This window comes from Bos taurus, chromosome 11 (assembly GCF_002263795.3).
Source record: "Bos taurus isolate L1 Dominette 01449 registration number 42190680 breed Hereford chromosome 11, ARS-UCD2.0, whole genome shotgun sequence".
NCBI lineage: Eukaryota > Metazoa > Chordata > Mammalia > Artiodactyla > Bovidae > Bos > Bos taurus.
Window position 1 is genome coordinate 87,396,659 of NC_037338.1, and position 10,160 is coordinate 87,406,818.

General features: G+C 47.0%; 1 pseudogene; it reads left to right on the forward strand.

Annotated features, from left to right (window-relative positions):
- Positions 1-724: 724 nt before the first annotated feature.
- Positions 725-8,064, forward strand: LOC132346528 (craniofacial development protein 2-like; annotated as a pseudogene).
- The last annotated feature ends 2,096 nt before the right edge of the window (positions 8,065-10,160 follow it).

Sequence of the window (10,160 nt, forward strand, 5' to 3'; positions counted from 1 at the left end):
GCCAGGGGAGGGAATGTTATAGTTGGGAATTCTAGAATCTGAGGACAACGGATGTGGTTCAAGTCCCTCACTTACAGGCAGGATGACTGAGGGGTGGAGGACAGGGAGCAGCTTGCCGGGTCCTACAGAGAACTCCTCACACTCTGGAATCTGGGTTCAAGGAGTAGAGTCCCCACTCCCCCCCACCCCGACCCAGCCCCCGCCGGGTCTCCAGACCTGAAATGCCACTGGGGCCTGGGTGTATCAGATTCCACAGGCTGCTCTGAGAAAAGGCCACCAACACAGTGGTTTAAGATGACACAAACTTATTCTCTTAGGTTCTGGAAGGCAGGAATCTGAAGTAGGTTGGCAAGCTCGAAGGAAAAATCCATTTCCTGGAGGGTTTCCAGCCTCCAGGGTTGCCCTGACTCTTGGCTCACACCCTGCACCACTCTGATCTCTGCTTCTGTCCTCACATCTCCCGCTCTGCCTCTGACCCTCGTGCCTTCTCTTCTCTCTTTTTTTTTTTTTTTGACTGTACTATGCAGATCAAACCCACACTGTCTGCACTGGAAGCGCTGTGTTGTAACCACTGGACTGCTAGGGAGGTCCTATCTCTTTTCCAGAAGAACCTTGTGACCACTTAGGACCCACCTGGATAATCGAGGATAAGCCTCCCTCCTTAATTTAATCACACCTACAAAGTGCCCTTCACTATGTCAGGTAACATTCTCAGGTTTTAAGGATGCTGACATGGGTATATTTGAGCGGTGTTACTAGTCAATCCAATCACACTAGGACCACAGCCTTGTCTAACTCAATGAAACTAAGCCATGCCCGTGGGGCAACCCAAGACGGGCGGGTCATGGTGGAGAGATCTGACAGAATGCAGTCCACTGGAGAAGGGAATGGCAAACCACTTCAGTATTCTTGCCTTGAGAACCCCATGAACAGTATGAAAAGGCAAAATGATAGGATACTGAAAGAGAAACTCCCCAGGTCAGTAGGTGCCCAATATGCTACTGGAGATCAGTGGAGAAATAACTCCACAAAGAATGAAGGGATGGAGCCAAAGCAAAAACAATACCCAGCTATGGATGTGACTGGTGATAGAAGCAAGGTTCAATGCTGTAAAGAGCAGTATTGCATAGGAACCTGGAATGTCAGGTCCATGAATCAAGGCAAATTGGAAGTGGTCAAACAAGAGATGGCAAGAGTGAATGTCGACATTCTAGGAATCAGCGAACTGAAATGAACTGGAATGGGTGAATTTAACTCAGATGACCATTATATCTACTACTGCGGGCAGGAATCCCTCAGAAGAAATGGAGTGGCCGTCATGGTCAACAAAAGAGTCCGAAATGCAGTACTTGGATGCAATCTCAAAAACAACAGAATATCTCTGTTCATTTCCAAGGCAAACCATTCAATATCACAGTAATCCAAGTCTATGCCCCAACCAGTAACGCTAAAGAAGCTGAAGTTGAACGGTTCTATGAAGACCTACAAGACCTTTTAGAACTAACACCCAAAAAAGACGTCCTTTTCATTATAGGGGACTGGAATGCAAAAGTAGGAAGTCAAGAAACACCTGGAGTAACAGGCAAATTTGGCCTTGGAATACGGAATGAAGCAGGGCAAAGACTAATAGAGTTTTGCCAAGAAAATGCACTGGTCATAGCAAACACCCTCTTCCAACAACACAAGAGAAGACTCTATACATGGACATCACCAGATGGTCAACATCGAAATCAGATTGATTATATTCTTTGCAGCCAAAGATGGAGAAGCTCTATACAGTCAGCAAAAACAAGACCAGGAGCTGACTGTGGCTCAGACCATGAACTCCTTATTACCAAATTCAGACTTAAATTGAAGAAAGTAGGGAAAACCACTAGACCATTCAGGTATGACCTAAATCAAATCCCTTATGATTATACAGTGGAAGTGAGAAATAGATTTAAGGGCCTAGATCTGATAGATAGAGTGCCTGATGAACTATGGAATGAGGTTCGTGACATTGTACAGCAGACAGGGATCAAGACCATCCCCATGGAAAAGAAATGCAAAAAAGCAAAATGGCTGTCTGGGGAAGCCTTACAAATAGCTGTGAAAAGAAGAGAAGTGAAAAGCAAAGGAGAAAAGGAAAGATATAAACATCTGAATGCAGAGTTCCAAAGAATAGCAAGAAGAGATAAGAAAGCCTTCCTCAGTGATCAATGCAAAGAAATAGAGGAAAACAACAGAATGGGAAAGACTAGGGATCTCTTCAAGAAAATCAGAGATACCAAAGGAACATTTCATGCAAAGATGAGCTCGATAAAGGACAGAAATGGTATGGACCTAACAGAAGCAGAAGATATTAAGAAGAGATGGCAAGAATACACAGAAGAACTGTACAAAAAAGGTCTTCATGACCCAGATAATCACGATTATGTGATCACTCATCTAGAGCCAGACATCCTGGAATGTGCAGTCAAGTGAGCCTTAGAAAGCATCACTATGAACAAAGCTAGTGGAGGTGATGGAATTCCAGTTGGGCTATTCCAAATCCTGAAAGATGATGCTGTGAAAGTGCTGCACTCAATATGCCAGCCAATTTGGAAAACTCAGCAGTGGCCACAGGACTGGAAAAGGTCAGCTTTCATTCCAATCCCAAAGAAAGGCAATGCCAAAGAATGCTCAAACTACCGCACAATTGCACTCATCTCACACGCTAGTAGAGTAATGCTCAAAATTCTCCAAGCCAGGCTTCAGCAATATGTGAACCGTGAACTTCCTGATGTTCAAACTGGTTTTAGAAAAGGCAGAGGAACCAGAGATCAAATTGCCAACATCCGCTGGATCATGGAAAAAGCAAGAGAGTTCCAGAAAAACATCTATTTCTGCTTTATTGACTATGCCAAAACCTTTGACTGTGTGGATCGCAATAAACTGTGGAAAATTCTTCAAGAGATGGAAATACCAGACCACCTGATCTGCCTCTTGAGAAATTTGTATGCAGGTCAGGAAGCAACAGTTAGAACTCGACATGGAACAACAGACTGGTTCCAAATAGGAAAAGGAGTTCGTCAAGGCTGTATATTGTCACCCTGTTTATTTAACTTCTATGCAGAGTACATCATGAGAAATGCTGGGCTGGAAGAAGCACAAGCTGGAATCAAGATTGCCGGGAGAAATATCAATAACCTCAGATATGTAGATGACACCACCCTTATGGCAGAAAGTGAAGAGGAACTACAAAGCCTCTTGATGAAGGTGAAAGTGGAGAGTGAAAAAATTGGCTTAAAGCTCAACATTCAGAAAATGAAGATCATGGCATCCGGTCCCACCACTTCACGGGAAATAGATGGGGAAACAGTAGAAACAGTGTCAGACTTTATTTTTCTGGGCTCCAAAATCACTGCAGATGGTGACTGCAGCCATGAAATTAAAAGACGCTTACTCCTTGGAAGGAAAGTTATGACCAACCTAGATAGCATATTCAAAAGCAGAGACATTACTTTGCCAACAAAGGTCCGTCTAGTCAAGGCTATGGGTTTTCCTATGGTCATGTATGGATGTGAGAGTTGGACTGTGAAGAAGGCTGAGCGCCGAAGAATTGATGCTTTTGAACTGTGGTGTTGCAGAAGACTCTTGAGAGTCCCTTGGACTGCAAGGAGATCCAACCAGTCCATTCTGAAGGAGATGAGTCCTGGGATTTCTTTGGAGGGAATGATGTTAAAGCTGAAACTCCAATACTTTGGCCACCTCATGCGAAGAGTTGACTCATTGGAAAAGACTCTGATGCTGGGAGGGATTGGGGGCAGGAGGAAAAGGGGACAACAGAGGATGAGATGGCTGGGTGGCATCACTGACTTGATGGACCTGAGTCTGAGTGAACTCTGGGAGTTGGTGATGGACAGGGAGGCCTAGCGTGCTGCGATTCATGGGGTCGCAGAGTCGGACACGACTGAGCGACTGATCTGATATGATCTGATCTGATGGGTTGAATTGTGTTTGCCCAAAGGATGCTCTCAGATGCTCAGTCCTATCTGTCTCTTTGTGACCCCATGGACTGTAGCTCGCCAGACTCCTCTGTCCATGGGATTCTCCAGGCTAGAATACTGGAGTGGGTTGCCATTTCCTTCTCCAGGGGATCTTACCAACCCATGGATCCAACTTGCATCTCTTATGTCTCCTGCATCAGCAGGCGGATTCTTCACCAGCAGTGCCATCTGGGAAGCCACCCCAAAAGATACGTTCATTTTAAAATAATGGTTGGAGACTTCAATATCCTACTCTTGATAATGAATAGAATATAGACGACAAGTAAGGAAACAGGATTGAACAGAAAATTAACCATCTAGATCTAACAAACATACACCAACCACTGTACCCAACAATAGTAGAATGCGCATTCTTCTCAAGTGCACATGGAATATTCTCCAGGATAGACCATAGAGCAAGCCACAGACTAAGTCTCCAAATATTTTAAAAGGAAATATTGTGCAAGATATCTTCTCTGACCACAACAGGATGAAGTTGGAAATCAAGAGCAGAAAGAAAACTGGAAAATTCACAAATTCATGGAAATTAAATAACAAGTCTCAAAAAACTAATCAGTCAAACAAGATATCATCAAAGAAGTTAGAAAATACTTAGAGACAAATGAAAACAAAAACAGAACACGTCAAAACTTGTAGAACGCAGTAAAGCAGCACTTAGGGGGATATTTGTAGCTATAAACACTGTAATAAAAGGAGATCTCAAATCAACAACCTGAATTTACAATTTAAGGAACGAGAAAAAGAAAAACAAACTAAACCCAAAGCTAGCAAAAGGAAGAAATAATAAAGATTAGAACAGAGAATTCCCTGGATGTCCAGTGGTTAGAACTCCACATGTTCACTGCCGAGGCCTGGGTTTGATCCCTGGATGGGGAACTGAGAGTCCACAAGCCTTGTGGTGAGACAAAAAACAGAAGAAAAGAAATAAAAAGCATCTAAAATCGAAAGAAAGAGGTAAGATGATCTCTGATGAGGTGATCTTCTGTGTAGAAAACTCAAAAGATTTTGCAAAAAACTGTTAGAACTATTTTAACAAATTCAGCAGGACACAAAATCAACACGCAAAACAGTTGTGTTTCTATACACCGGCAGTGAACAATCCAAAAAGGAAATTAAGAAAAAAAGAGGCAATTAAGAAAACAGGTGTGTGTTATTAACTCCATGATGAGGACCCAGTTTTGGGGCTGATACCCTCACCCCAAGGTTGGAGCAACAAGAACCAAAGTGTGTTTCAGCCAGCCATGGGCTCCAGCTTGTGCTCCAGGGCTCCAGCTTACGTGTGTTCTTTCCACCTGACATCCCACCTTTCTGTCTGGAGGACTTGAAGCTTCAGCATCATCACATGAAGATAACAGCCTTACAGAGACTGTTTAACCCTCTTCCAAACCCCTATAGCATATCTCTTCATTTACATGCAAGCACACGCAGACATACATACATACTACACAATATCTACACGCTCCCCACACGCTTACACACAAGCATACATAACTGCATATCTGCTACTCCCTACTTGTAGGCATCATGCATAACACATGGATGTGTGGTTCTACTTCTCCCATTGACCCTGACTGAAACACCTGGGGATCTTTTAAAAATTCCAAGCCCATCCTTACTGGCTCATTGGTAAAGAATCCACCTGCCAGTGCAGGGGACACGAGTTCGATCCCTGGCCTGGGAAGATCCCTTATGCCGGGGAGCGACTAAGCCCATGCACAACTATCGAGCCTGTACTCCAGAGCCCAGGAGCCATGACTACTGAGCCCACGCACCACAGAGACTGAAGCCTGCATGCCCTAGAGCCTGTGCTCTGCAGCAAAAGAAGCCAGCCCAGTGAGACGCCCACACACGGCAACAAAGAGTAGCCCCTGCTTGCTGCAAGTAGAGAAAAGCCCTCACACGGCACCGAAGACCCAGCACAGCCATAAAGAAATAAACACAATTATTTTTCAAAAACCAAGAAACATTCAAACCCAGATCTCACCCCAAACCAACTGAATCCCAACCTCTGGGTGGGACCCCGGCATCAGTATCTTCAAAGCCCCGCAGGTGATTCCAGTGTGTAGACAAACTTGTAACCACCAGCTAAGCTACAGAGACCCCAGGCTGCAGCTCCAGAGCCTTCTGGGAGGCCCAGTTGGGTCCAGGAAGGGAGAATCCCTCTCTTTACTGAAAGTTTACAAGGTGGGGTCCACTGGACAAATCCAGAGAACAAAGCCTCCTCTGGCATCCCAGGTCTGCTCTCCTGTGGCTTCTGTTTTCATCACAATCCCTGTTTGTTTTTAATATGCAATCAAAATCTCCAACTCCCCCATCACCTCAGAGGGTTAGTTCACCTGCTGAAACAGTAGTGAGTGACCAGGGCCCTGGGCAGCAGGCAACCCCGTTTACCCATAGGCTGCCCGGGCCAGGTGTTGAATAGCTGGGGATTCTCTGAAGGGTCATAGAGTCAAGGTGAAGGGTGGCCTTTGGGTGTGGCCCAGTGGTGCTCTGCCTACCCTCACCCCTGCTGGGGCTCCCACCACAGCCCCAGAGCCATAGGATTCATCTTTATGGACCCTGTAGCGGCCTTTATAATATATACCGACCTATGCCTCAGTTCGCTCCTGTGTACAACAGAATTACGTACATTTGTGTACCAAAAATATACACTGGAATGACTTAGCAGCACTATTTGTATTAGCAAGAAGGGAAATGACCCAAATGCCCATCAAAAAATAGAACAGGAGAATGGAAGAATAAACAGAAGGACAATCAATCATACAACAGACTACTCTACAGAAATGGGAATGAGTAAACTGCAGCCCCATGCAACAGAACAGAGGAGTCTCATGAACCTATGTTGGTAAAAGAATCCAGACAGAGGAGATAAACATATAGATATATACTGTGTGATTCCATCTAAGTTTAAAAAACAGGTGAAATGAAGCTAATGCACTAGCAGCCAGGATCGTGGTTGCACCTGCACTTCAGAAAAAGAAAAGAAAAAGAAAAACAGCTCATGATTAAAGAACTTGAAGAATGTTCTAGAAGCCTGGGATTAAGAAAAGACAGAGACATAGGGCCAACGTCTTCCCTGATAGCTCAGTTGGTAAAGAATCCGCCTGCAATGTAGAAGACCTGGGTTCGATCCCTGAGTTGGGAAGATCCCCTGAAGAAGGGAGAGGCTACCCACTCCAGTATTCTGGCCTGGAGAACTCCATGGATTCTACAGTCCATGGGGTGGCAGAGTCGGACACGACTGAGCGACTTTCACTTTCATAGGGCCAGGACAAGACACACACCATTATTTCCCCAGCAGAGGCACCAGCGATGGCAGTCACGGGAGATGGTTGAGAGCCCAGAGGCTCCCCTGGAGAGTCACCCTGTGCTCAAGCTCACCTTCCACAGGTATGCCTATCTTGGCCCAAACTCCCCCAGTCATCTCTCACCAGTTTCCACTTTGCTCCTTGCAATGTGTGTTCTTGAGGCCCTCAGACACCATATAAGTTGCTGAACTACTACGAGGTTGCCATGCTGAGAGGAAACCCAGACTCACCTGTGGGGGGACTACGAGGAGGGGCCTGAGAATCCCATGGACAGAGGAGCCAGGCGGGCTACAGTCCATGAGGTCACAAAGAGTTGGACATGACTGAGCAACTAAGCACAGCATAGCACCTGGGAATTCAGAAAAGAGAGAGATGCCTGGTCTGCCCCAAAGGCCTTCAGCCCCTACGCATGTCTGACTGCGGCCGCATGAGTTACATGTAACCTTTTTGCTGGACTCTTTTCAAATTCCTAAATCACAGAAACCATGAGAGCTCATAAAATGATTCATGGTGTTTCAGACCACTATATTTTGGGGTGATTTCTTACAGAGCAATATATAACTGGAATACCTTGTTTGAGTGACTTGTGGAATGCTGGCAGAAACCCTAAGTCAGATGGCTTTGGGCAAAAGAGAATGCTAGAGCGCAAGCCCTACAGGGGCTGGATCTCAAAGATGAAGGTCAGGGGTCAGAGCTGTGCCACTGTGGGGGTCACTGATGCTCCATAACTGCCTGCCAGGCTCTGTGGCCAGGTGAGCAGTAGCGTGCCTCAGGCTTGGGCCCGGCAAGTCCTCACTGGGCTGTAAGGACAGTAGCCGAGGGCTGAGGGCAGATGAAGGAAACCAGGAAGGCACCACTCACAGTCCTGTCTCACTGTAGAGGGAGGTTAATGGCCACCATCCAAGATGGATTCATGAAGCCAGAGGAAGTCAGTGGACTCTACAGCCTCAGATAAGCTCAGGAGCTGATGGGGTTTTAATATTTCAGCAGCTTCTGGGTCACAGATGACATGGTGTTCCAGAGGTCTGCAAAGTCCAGGGCCATACCGAACATCACCCAGCTGTACATTTCGGAGGCACAGAAGATGCCCTGGGGAGCACTCCAGAGCTCCCCAACCTTCATGGGCGAGATGCCTAGGGGGTGACATAGGTCCAGCAAACCCAGCTGGGTCCTGGCCACACTCACCTGGGTCGGAGCAGAGGCTCAGGGGAGATTCCCAGTGGAGCTAAGAAACAGGACCTGGGTCAGCAGGGGTGATGGGAGTTGGGGATGGTGGTCTTAGCCCAGGACCTCCCCACAAGGCAGCAGGAGCTGGACTTGGGATAAGGGGATTTGGTCTTGGGACAAAACAGCATCTAGCAACCACAGGGGAAGGTGAGGAGAGCAAGAGAGGTGGATCAAGTTCCTGGGGGCCAGACCTCTCACATTATGCCTGTTCAAACACTCGTGCTTCAAAACCAACAAAATTGACTTAAGAAGGAAAAAAAAAAAAAAAAACCTCTTAATGTAGCACAGAGAGGAGGAGAATAGGACTCTACGCAATGAAGTTGGACAGGCCCCCAGGGCATTGCAGAAGGAGCCGTGGAAGATTCCCAGTGTCCTGCTTCACTCTCCGCTCACTGCAGGCCTGACACCACCAGAGGGCAGGGGTGGGGATGGAGGCACCACGCTTTGGGGTCAGGCAGGCCTGGGCACGAATCTGGACTCCCTTGTCCTTTAATGCTGTTAAGCTTGCCAGAGTTACTCTCTAGGTCCTGTTTTCTCAGTTGTTAATTGTTGAGGGTGGGGGGTGGGAGTAGGGTAGGGTAAGGGGTGGTAAACCTCTCCCCCCTAAGAATTATGAGAACTGAATGGCCCCAATTGGGTGGGCGGCAGCCTGTGATGGTGATGATGGTGATGCACCGCCTGTCTCCCCGATGGCATCTGGAGAGATCCGAGGGCAGATGTGGGCACAGAGCTGGGCACAGGGAATGCACAGAAGTGTTCACAGGACAGAGGGGAGTGAAAGGAAGGAGGAAGGATGGAGTGGAGGGGGCCTCCATCGTGGCTGCTTTGTTTCCCTGCTGGCTTCTGGTGACAACCCCTCAGCCTTCCCTCCCTCCAGCCCCCACTGCCACCAGGATGCTGTTAGCTGGTGTCCAAAGCCCTGAGAGGCTGTGCCTGGCCCCAGGTTTTTTTTTGGCCATACCACACAGCAGGTGAGATCCTAACCACTGGTGGTGGCTGTTGCTCAATCGTTCAGACTCTTTGCAACCCCATGGTCTGCAGCACGCCAGGCTTCCCTGTCCTTCACCATCTCCCAGAGTTTGCTCAAAAACTCATGTCCATTGAGTCAGTGATGCCATCCAACCATCTCATCCTCTGTTGTCCCCTTCTCCTCCCACCTTCAATCTTTCCTAGCATCAGGGTCTTTTCCAGTGAGTCAGTTCTTCACATCAGGTGGCCAAAGTATTGGAACTTCAGCTTCAGCAGCAGTCCTTCCAGTGGATATTCAGGACTGATTTCCTTTAGGATGGACTGGCTTGACCTCCTTGCTATCCAAGGGACTCTCAAGATCTCCCCCAACACACAGTTCAAAAGCATCAATTCTTCGGCGCTCAGCCTTCTTTATGGTCCAACTCTCACATCCGTACATGACTGTTGAAAACCATAGTTTGGTTCTAAAGATTAAAGTTTGGTTCCAGCAAGATGGATCCAAAACTCTTCTGCTTCAGATACCTCCCAGTGATACATAGCAAAAGTTAAATGGCTGCTGACTTCCTGAGAAGTGGGGTTCTCAGTGGGGTCCCAGCCTCTGGTTTGCAGCAGCAAGACGAGGACAATG